The sequence below is a fragment of the Apis dorsata genome, unplaced genomic scaffold (genome assembly GCF_000469605.1).
Source record: "Apis dorsata unplaced genomic scaffold, Apis dorsata 1.3 scaffold_111, whole genome shotgun sequence".
In the NCBI taxonomy this organism is placed as follows: domain Eukaryota; kingdom Metazoa; phylum Arthropoda; class Insecta; order Hymenoptera; family Apidae; genus Apis; species Apis dorsata.
In genome coordinates this window covers 14,543-26,156 of record NW_006263406.1, presented here as the reverse complement: position 1 = coordinate 26,156, position 11,614 = coordinate 14,543, and the positions used below count along the sequence as shown (strand labels likewise).

Below are 11,614 nucleotides of genomic sequence, written 5' to 3'. Positions count from 1 at the left end.
CGGCTTTCGATCGGGACGTGGCGTGACGAGGGCGGCCGGACCACCCCGGCCGGGGACGCCTCTTTCCAGGAACGGTTCGTAGATCGTGCAGAAAATCGGTCCGAGTAACCGGCTGAGAAACTGTTTCGGGCCGAGCCCTCTCTTTCAAAACGAAAATTGCAACCGAAAATATTTGGAAAGAGCTCGGTTTAAGATCTCTCGAAGCGAAGTTTGGAAATATCGTAATAAAATAATTTCGAGCCAAGAAGAATAGAATAGAGGTCGTGGAAATGAAAGGACCTTGAAGGAGCCTTCGATGGGATCCATGGATCGGTCGACGGTCGAGTCGATGATTTTCCGTGTGAATTTCGTGTTTTTACATTAGGAAAAGAATGAAAATTTTTCGAATATTAAACTCTGTAAAAACGCTGTTTCGTGCGATATTTTATAAAGCAAGATACATCCGCAAGAAACGAATGTAAAATGTCTTTCGCCTTTTTTCGTTGAAAGTGGATTTTACGATTCTTCTTAAACCGTTGGCTGCTCTCAATTTCAATTATTCTTATTTTTTACGTATATCTATTCTCATCTTTTTTCTTCTCTCTATCAATTTCTTTATGAAACTGAAGTAATTTCATCAAATTCGATGAACGAAGAATCAAACTTCATCTTCAACTTGAACCAATTATTCTATACTTATTCGAAACTTTGAAAATAATATTCTTATTAAAACCATCACTGTCAAACTCTGTCGAAGATACAGTTTATTTTTTGAAATAAGAAAATCTATCTAATTGGATATCATATTGTTCGTAAGATTACACGTGAAGAGCTTAAAGGAAAGAAAATCGTGCCTGAGAGCATTGAACCATGGTGGTGGCTGAAAGTCACCATTCGAATGCAAAGGGTTAACCCTCCGCGATCGGGAGGCGACTCTCAGTCGCCACGACGCACAGTGATTCGAATAATGTATTAAAAGTAGAGAAAATTTATTTTCAAATTTATAAAAAATAATTGTTTCAATGTGATATATAATAATTCTTATTTAACATTAAAAATTTTTTTATTTTGATTTAAGTATTTATTAATTTTTGTTCTACTTTATTTTACGTATTTTTCTATATACTATATATTTTTTATATATTTAGTTATATTTTTAGGTTAGATTTCATTTTTAATGAAATAATAAATTATAATAATAAAAAGCAATATTGTTTTTTAAAAATTAAATCTCCATATGAACTCAAAATCAGAAAAAAAATCTTCCGAACCACTGTGCGACATTTCTTTATTCATGCTAGATTTCGTTATCTATTAATAAGAATCCAGTATTATTACGAATAGATTCCTTGTCTCATTATTTATTTATTTATTAAGAAACTTATATTTTAAAATAAGATATTCCTCCAAAACTATAGTCATATCATAGTTTCTCTCTTATAGTAACTTCTCTATAATCATATCATAGTAAAGTAACAAAAAAAAAATGGATTTCGAAAATAAAATTAGCTTGAGCGAAGATGAATTTGATTCCGAACAACAACATGAATTCGATTCTGTGAAACGAGATTGAAATGTATTTAAGGAATTGAAAAAAATGAAAGATAGCGACATTAGATATTAGATGTAAGAAATCGAAAAATTATAATAATAGATAGTGAAAGGCCCACAAGATTCATATAATAATTCAGTGTGGACTTGCAAAGAAATCTAATGATTTTATCTCATCCGTGAGACGCTCGACACGCATGCGCAGAATCATGTCGAGTCGCTTACTTCGCCCAATTGAAAAACTCGTCGAGCGCAAACGGTAATAATTCGGCGCGGCAAAGCACGCGAAAAGATCGTTCCGCGCATAGGGGGCGGATGTTTTCACGCAAATTGGAGCGTTGCGACAGTTGGAAGAAACGTTAAAGAAACGGAAGCCCGCGCTCGCTAGATAAGCGGATAAGGATATTAAAGGGGGAGCAAGGCGGGCATCGAGTTTTCGCGTCGCATTCCTAATGACCTAAACTGGATTGGATTACAGAGCGAGGAATGTGCGGTGAAGAACGCGAGGCCGCTACTCTTTCGAAAGTATTTCGTCGCGAACCGCGTTTTCGAGCCGCGAAATTAGACACCTAACGATGTAACCGCACGATCCATACGCCCTCTTCCCGTATCGAATGTACGTAAGCACGTAAGCACGTAGCGCCGCCACGTTGCCTAGTGGAGATCGTCGAGGTAAATCGAAGCTGACCAATCTGACGTTGTTCGAGGGTGGTGGAATTCGGAGAACGCGTACGGAAAAATTCGAGGAGAAATCGAAGAAGCGAGCTTACGTTAGCTATTATCGCCATGTTATTGTTACGGTTCGCGATATCGCCACGGTGAATAACAATGATTAGTCGATGGTTAATCGTGTGCCGACGGCAATAACTTTAATCGCGAATTATCGTATCGAAAACGGCGATAATCCTCGCCTTTTTATTTATCGGATCAGAGAATTTTTCCAAGAAATTCGACAAATATGAACAAATTTTGAAACGGTTTTCGCGACATCGTCGCCAGAACGTGAAACGAAATATCGATCAAGTTTACAAGTGCGGAATAAACGAGAATTTCTGCGTTATCGCCCGTATATATCGCTTCACCGCATCGTAAAACATCGCGATACTTTATGGATTTCGTTTCTTAAGATATCGTAAACGTAAACTTATTTTCCTCTCCTTCTCAACCCAAGGTGAGCGTCACCTCCATTTACCACGCTCTTTATTTTATTCCTTAAATCGACCGCAACGCCATTTTCTTTCCACAACGATTCTCTAACCTCCTCGAGCGAGACAAAAAACGTAGTCGAATTTTCGACCTCGATAAAATAACGGCCACTTCTTCCCCCTCCTTGCTCTACTCTAGTAGACATAGAAGGGAGTAGACATCGTCTCGAAGGAATCGGAAGAAGGCTTTTTGTTTTTGGATCGATGCGAAGGGAAGGGGAAGAGACGAATCGAGCCCGATCGAGCGCGTGCACTTGACATTTTGCAAGCTACGCCAATGTCGGTGTCAGCGGCACGTGTCAATCCGCCGCTCGAGCACCGAGCGGAACCGAGCCGAGAGTCGAGCCACGGTCACGTTCCAGACGCGCGCTCCGATCCGGGGGACCGCTTAATTAATTTCTTTGTGCTCGTGGAATCCACCCATCTCGATCATTCCTCCTCCTCCTCCTCCGGACGAACGCTTTCCCTATAATTCCATTCAAAAATCCTTCGAACGATCAAAACGCCGGATGGAAAATCCTTCATAGGCTTTCTTTCCTCGAGGAATTCGAGAGGAATTTTCTAATTCGCAACATTAAAAAAAAATGGAATAAAATGGAAGATCGAGCCGCGAATGGGACACGAGAGTCTTTATTTAGTCGCGTTCGCGTGTGAAAGGGAAATTGATCTGCATCGATTCGAGCCTGTCGGCCGATTTTCGCCGCGTGACGTCCTTTTTTATTATTAAGAGACCACGGTCAAGGATATTCGAATCGAAAGTCCAACGTGTCGCCCCGATCTGTTCGTGTTATTGGAGATAACGAACTCGGTTCGCAAATTATTCTTCCTTGAAATTTCTACCTGACGAATCGTTATAGCGATCATCCTCCGTTAAATCGAAGATCGATCGTCGAATAGAACAAAATCCTTANCACGGCCGTCGAATTAATTTGGATCGGCGGCCGACAAAACTAGGCAAATTTCTACCTGCGAAACCCGCGACAAATCGGTCCGCAATATCTTCGAATTTCGTTCGGAGTTTAATGCCGTATTCGCGCATAGGTGAGGCGACCACCGGTTTATAAATAGGAATTCAAGTGTACGTTATTTCCCTTTAATCCGGAGAAACGGCGGGATATCTCGTGGTCCGTCCGAGACCGGTTTCTAACCAACGCGACGACCGAACAGTCTCTTAATGCTCCTTTAATGAAGAGGTTCCCACGAATATCCTAATTACCTTGAAATTGCCGCGACGCGCACCGTTAAACACCGGAACCTATTACGTTTTCGAATAAGGGGAGAAACACCGTTTAATCGATTGTAAAATTAAACGCGAAAAGAGAAAAAAAATCCTTCGCCTGTCGCCCACCATAACTCTCCTCCTCCTCCTCCTCCTCCCATTTCCTCGGCCACCTCGCGTGTTTACAATCAGGCGTAACTCGAAACCAGGCTTTCTTTCGCGGGAGGGGAGGGGGAGGGGCGACAGCGGCAGCGGTAGCGGCAGCGTACGCGTGCCCCGTGTTATTCGAATAATTTGCCAATATAAATCAGGGGACCGTGACCCGCTTCGAAAATCGCTTTGTCCATCCGTGATTTACGAGCGACGAAACGAAGGTGATTATAAAATGATGTCCTCGTATTACGTAATCGTTCCAGATAGAAGAGAGGATGAAAGGAAGATGGATGGATCAAGCCACAATGCGCAATGGGATTACGCGACGTCCTGTTACATGTAAACGCGGACGAGGATTAATTTCGTCGCCGGGAAACGTTCGAAACGAGAGGCGAGAGACTTTCCGCGAAGCGGACTCGATAATCCAAGGCTAAAAATATACCTGCTCGACCGGCGATGTCCTCCCTCTCCCGATCCACGCAGGTTCTTCCTGTTTACGCAACGCGAGGATCGATGCTCGGGAGGCGAGAAGTGAACGAAATTATTCGCGATACGAGTCTGCCTCTCGAGAAGGAAAGGAAACGATGGATTGAAAATAATCGAAAGATCGGGGGTCCTAGACGAGGGGTCGAGGGACAGGGGAAAGAGATTCTCAACACTTTCACCGAATAATACCTGTAACTGTCGCCAATTGCTTCCCGTAATTCGAATTAATTCCAATCGCGCGCAGATTTCTCTCGTTCAACGAAGATCGCGCTACATACGATTTCCGCGTTAATTAAATAATATTACGCGTATCCCTTAACCACGAGAACTGGAAACTCGCGGAAATAAATCCGGGATACAATGGAATCGAACGCGGAAGATCCGGAAAGGTGGGGAAAGTGTGTACGCGTATCCGTCTCGAGACGATTATGGGAATTCCGTTCCCCAATTTCCCGAGCGAAACAATGGAAGAAAGGCGAAGATAGGCGTTGCGTAAGAAACGAATCGTAACGAGAAAAACGTTCTTTCTTCTCTTCCTGCTTCTCGATCGCACGCCGTCCTATGTCAACGTCGGTTATGCTAGTGTCGTTTTGAATCCACATCTCTCTCCGATTGCACTTTAAATAATCATAACGTATCGAGAAATTCCAAGTTCCTCGCTTCGATATCAAAAAATATACGAATTTTTGCTCGTTCGAAATGGAAATGAAAATTAAAAATATCGTTGTATTAAATATCCGCTTTAAATAGTAGATATTTCTATATTAATAGATTCCAAGCGGTTATTCTTATTGCGAAATTGAAAGATTTTGAAAGGACGACGATTCGAAAGATTGCACGTAGATTTTTATAATAACAAAATCATCGCAACCAGTTTCGTACTCGAACGATAATACAGAACCATCTATTCTACGTATTCTACGATACGAAGCTTTGCGAGTCGTCGCATCGTCGAAGGTTATTCCGTATTACGTGTTTGCATGGTATCGCGTGCGATCATCCAGTCACGAGCGCGTCTTACGGGTTTCGACGAGGCTACGTTATTTAACGCTTCGCGACTCGTGGCTCGTAAGTAAAGATCGGAGCCACGCTCCTGCCTAACCTAATGAATCTGTCCGCGTTCGCTCGATCGATAATTTCTCTCGAACTTGATTTTCCTCCCGAGACTTAGAAAGCCGTTCAAATTACACGTACGATTTGTGATTAGCAACAGAAGCAATCTTTGTTCGTGGATATTCAAAATATCTATATCTTCGTTCATATATATTCGTGCTTTACACAGTTTGAATAGAAGAAAATTTTATCTTTCGTGTTCGTGACGAAGCACGTTGTGCGTAGTAAGTATTGTTTACTGCTGGAAAGAAGTCTCGCGGGACGGCACAGGGGCAAGAGGTGTCCTTCGCTAGGACTGCCTATCCCCACCTTGTCGACGCTTTGTTGACAATTCTTACACCACACACGCATCGCATGCTGGTAGAAAACCTATAATTCGAATATTCAAAGTCGATAATTATCTAAGACTGAAATATTTTTGAAACTATTAATTATTTATAAATTAAACTTGTATCGTTACAGGGATAAAAATATTTTTATATTTTATATTTTCCTATATTTTTCTCGACACGTTAGAATATTCTGGATTCTAATGCATCGAAGTGTTTAGATACAGATCGTCGTTTTATTGCCCGTCTCTGCGATACTTAATATATTAATTCGATGTTGTCCACTCTTCTCGTGCGTTTCGCGTCTCGAAAATATCGAGAGAGAAAGAAAGAGAGGGAAAGAGAGATCGATAGACCGAGGACAGTCCCGAGTTTATCGGTTGACCAAGTACGGTCGCGCGACCAACGATCTTTCTCAATCGCGGCTTAACCCTTGCCGGTCCGGATTCCGGTCGCCGGTTGGTCGCATGAAATCGATTCTCGCTCGCACTCCCGGGGACCGGCTTTTGCCTCTAATTTTTTCCCCTCTCCCCCACCCAGGCCAGATCAATATTTAACGAACCGTAAGATATCGAGAGCGGCGATTCGTAACCTTAACTGGAGCGGAAGCGAAATCTGAATGGACAATGGCAAAGGTGGAGAGATCGATAACGGGGTCGTGAGCTTGATTACGATCGTACAATTATACGACACCGATCTTTTTCTTCGTTAGTCACGAACAGACGAAAAATTATATCTATCCATTTTCCACGATTCGATATATTCGTCCATAATTCTTATTTCGCATGCGAAAATCGATCGATCGGAAATGGCGTGTCGAACCTGTCGAATCTTCAACCCATAAAGGTTGAATTAAGCGGAACGTATCGTCCCGACAATCGCGTCCATCAGAACGAGAATTCCTCCGTTCAAATATTTTTCAATCGGATGGATTTCAAAGGTGCATTTCGCGATTCGACGTTTCCTTCTCGTCGTTCGCAGCTCCCCCCGATCCTTCTTCCAACGGATTATTACGTTCGTTCGATCGGTCCTTCGTCGTTCGACGCACGATCTCGAAACTGAGAGAGGGGGGAAGAGTCGAGAAAGAAGAAGAAGAAGAAGGAAAATATCGGCGGGAGAAGCGTGGCAAAGCGTGTGTTACGTCGAGCCTCGTACTTTTACATAATAGAGGATAGGTTGGCTCGAGTTTAGCCTTCGTGAGAGTGGAGGTGGATAGGCTGGCGCGAATGGTAGGTGGGTGAGTGGGTGAGTAGGTAGGTGCGCGTATCTGGAATAGTCGATTTCTATTCTCCGTCACTGCCAACCGTTTCCCTCCATTCGATCGATTCGAAGCGAATCGCCTCCTTAAAGCGGAGTTTCGGAGCGTTGAGCGTTTTTCCATCCGGCTCCATCGATCTAAGCTTTCAAGAGGGCCGGCACGGAGTGAAACTCTCGCGAATTGTTTTTCGCCGCGCTCGATATCGCGTCGATCGTATCACTTTCACCTTTCGTGAATACGTTAATAACCGTTCGAAAAATATAAGTTTCGAGAGTTTTCTCGTCAAGAGTATTTTTTTTTTTTTTCTTTCGTAAGAGCGCAAATAGCGCTTGAACGTACTAAGAGCGTACTTTCGAGAATCATTTTCGCGAATACGAGGAGTAATTTACATTCTCGACGCTATAATGTCCACTCTTCGATGCAATCCTCGAGATATTTCATTTTGAAATAGAATAGCATCCTGAGATAATAATAACGAAAAACATCTTAAGAGATGATAATGATCAAATGCGTGAGGAATAATTTTCACTTTCAACAATGTGTCTACTTGTAAAGGAATCCGAATAAACTCTAGATAATCGTGAGAGAAAATAGTCAAATTGACATAACTAAAAAAATATTTTCTGATTGCAAATCTAAATAAATATTCTGCAAACGATCAATGAAAAAATCGTAAAAGAGAATGATCGAACGCGTGACCATCCGAGAGTAATTTTCACTTTCAACAATGTGTCTATTTGTAAAGGAATGTCTTCAAAAAATAAATAAATTCTAGACAGTCGTAAAAGAAAATGATGAAACGCGTGACTAAAGGAATACGCTTCGATGCAACCTTGAGTAAACTCGCAAATGCATTTTAAAATAGTATAGCTCGCACCTTGAGATAACGAAAAAAATCGTAAGGGAAAATGATGAAATTGAATAAATTCTAGATACTCATAAGAGAAAATGATCAAACGCGTGACGTAAAGAAATATTTTCCGACGCAATTCTGCTGAATAAACTCGCATTCTGGATGCATTTGTGAACGATCAATGAAAAAGTCGCGAGAGAAAACGATGGAAACGCGTGACTCTATCCGAGAGTTAATTCTCACTCTAAACGCAACGCACTGCGAGGGATACGTGTGTATCCTCTCTCGAGAATTTTACTCTCGGGCAAGATGAAAATAATGGTGTAAGAGAAAACGATGATGAAATAACGCGACGTAACTTTCTACGCGTCTAAACCGCTGCACGTCTCGAGACGTTTGTTTTTTTACGCGGTGAACCGAACGCGGTGAACGCCGGGTTTCAAGTACGAATCTTTGCCACGTTACTGGCAACCCACCGGCAAGATCAGGTGCGCGCAAGATCAACGCGCAACGCAACGGTTGATGTAAGCGGCCGTCCGAGTCGACGCGCTTGCCTTAATTGCGTAAGGTGAAATTTCGCCTCGGGACACATCTCCCCGCGTTTCGCTCTCGATTCCTCCTCACCTTCTCCGCTATCGCCCTCGATCGAACCACGTGAACCACGCGCATGAATACACGTCGATATCTGTCCTTCTCCTTCCCCTCTTTCCCCTTCCATCCTTTCCCCACGCGCAAAAGAAAAGAAAACGAGGAAGGAAATAATAATACGATTCCATCCCCGATATCCAAGATCGCTCCTTTGTTTTCCCTTTCTCCCCACCGATAATTGGAAAGTTCCTCCGTGAATCGATCGATCGATATCATCGGTAGAATACAGCCGATGTGTATGCGCGTGAGCACAACCTTGGAATTCCTCGAATTGCAGCGATACCGTTTCTTTCGACACCGATGACTCCCTAGGGATCAATGGCGTACGCTCGACCAGCCTCTCGCTCCGGCGAAATTGGAAACGACCGTTTCTCCATATTCTCGCTCCCGTTTACAGTAATATTACAGAGAGTGATTTTTCCATCGCGTGGAAGGAATAGGTAAGAAAGCGAGTCGAGGATATTGGACGAAACGCGGCAAACGCGCGTGCCGTGACCGCACGTTAATCACGTGAACGCACGTTATTTACGAAAGGTTTATCTTACAAGTTTTTCGTAAAATATTTATGGCATCTTTCGTTTCTCATCTAGATTGGATATTGATAAAAAATTGTAGATTATTATAGAGCGAACGCAATTCATTCGTGTCATATCTCGAGTCACACAGCTTCGATATCTATTGGCATTCTTTCTCCTCGGCTGGGTAATCGTTCAACAGCAGTGACGGGGAAAAATTTAATAGTCGAAGTTACGAATAAAGTTACTTCGATAATTTATTGCTCGAAACATAACGATAATTGGAAATAATTGTAATGCCAAACGACCGAGCTTTTATAGCTACGAATAAATTATTATTCAAGCATTTTAACAAGCAATTACTTAAGGCAACTTTATTCGAGATTTTTAACTACTTTTTACTTTTTCTAACTACTTGGGTTAAATATCCAACTCTGTCGATGACAATTGCTTCCGCTCGACGCCATTTTTATGCGACGTTGCCTAACGTTCGCCCATCCAACGCTTTCCATCCTTCTTTTCTATGCTTTTTTTTTTCCTCCATCCGTTATCTCGCCAGTTTATTTTCGCCACGGCAAGATCCTTCTCTTATCGAGTTACGCTTCCTCGTGCATAACTTTAGAGTCACATCCGTCGTTGATAACGATGGATGTTGCAGACTAATTAGCGGCGATCGGTGGAAATGTACGCGTGTCAACATTATCGACCGACATTTTTCTTTTTTCCCCCTCCCTCGCGTTTCCCATCGGCGAAGGACGAAGGATCGCGAACGAGGCAAAGTTGGACGGACGCGATCAGCCAAGGGCACGGAAATAAGTTGCATTAGGCTAATCGTTAAATGATTTATGATCCACGAATAGGAGAATTGTGACAATCGCTCGCTTCGCTTTTCACGAATTGAAATTGAATTGAGACTTTCTTTTTTTCTCCTGAATGACGAGTCCAAATCGAAATCAAAAAAAAATTGTATAATTAAAATTCTTTTTGATTAAATGTGTTCTTATGTTTTTTTTTCGATTTTGTCTATTAAAATAATGATAAGACTAGGTAAAGAAGATGGAGGTAATGAAAGTCACTTGGGCAGCGACTCTTTTCACGATAAAAGAAGGGGTTAGTTGAGAAAAAAGGAAAATTAAACTAAATTAAATTGGAAAATAGAATATTTTTTTAATAACATAATTTTTATTGAAATCGCGCTATTTCTCATGAAAAGGACCAAAGCATTGTTTTATTCTTTCTAACGATTGAACGAAACACATTTGGCACTAGGTATCTTTCACGAATTTTCCAATTCATTTACAACCGACCGAAAAATATTTTCATTGGCCGGGAAATACCTACCTAAAAATATTTGTTTTAAAAAACTTTGTTACCGTTCCACACACGCCCGCAAACAGAAATAGATACAACGAGTTTTATCGTTCCATCCGTGTTTCGAAAGCGAATAATATTGATCAACGGGATTAGAGGGAAAAAATAGCCCAAGGGCAATATTTGGGGGAAACATAAAAAAAAAAAAAACGAACAGAGAAAATCGAGATTCCATCCAAATACGATTACGATTTCCTTCCAAGAACGCCACTTTTTTTTTTTTTTTTTCATCGAATCGATCTCGAAAGTGGTAACGAAAGTGATATTAAAATCGAAATTCTCCTTTCGAATCGACCTTTCGAATCACTGTCCATCGACGGCGTCACGCTCGTGATCAGGCCTTGTCTTCTTCGTTCATTCATTCGAACGAATGACGTAATAACGAACATCCTTTCATCAGAAATACGCCCGTGAAATCGCCTCCATAATTAATTAATTAAACATTCGAGACGAGAAGGTTGACTCGGTGAAAAGATTCGGGAATCTTTCGAGATCGATCAATATCGGGCCGCGAGGAATTAGCATTTAAAGGAGTGGACGCCTTTTATGGGGAAGAGGAGGGGGAGGAGGAGGCCGCGCTCCAAGTGGGACGAAGATTTATTCGAAACGGAATTAATAAACGCGCGCGCGGGTCACACGTTTATTAGTCACCCACCTATCGAGAGCCCCTTTCGACTCGAGGGCGTGTTCGACTCGAGGACAAAAGCGTGGAAGAATCGAATAATCTCCGGATAACCGTTGCACGGAATTGGGCAACGAAATACGTGTCGCGAGCGCGAGTAGGTGTGCGCGCGCATGCGCGTGTGCGTGCGCATGTGTGCCGCGCTTTCTCGACGATCGAGAGACGAGGATACTCGATTTATTAGAGGCGGTAGGTGCCCGGTAGCCAGCCTCTTTCGAGCTAAAGAATCGTTAGATCGTGTGTCGCTGTCCA

The 11,614-nt window shown here is 42.3% G+C and overlaps 1 long non-coding RNA gene across 1 annotated transcript in view; it reads right to left on the bottom strand.

Annotated features, from left to right (window-relative positions):
- Window positions 1-11,614, bottom strand: part of LOC116185151 — a 21,645-nt gene that overhangs the window by 4,978 nt on the left and 5,053 nt on the right. The window contains exon 3 of the long non-coding RNA XR_004149923.1: window positions 10,017-10,026. This is a non-coding gene — a long non-coding RNA (uncharacterized LOC116185151). The remainder of the gene's footprint in view (window positions 1-10,016; window positions 10,027-11,614) is intronic.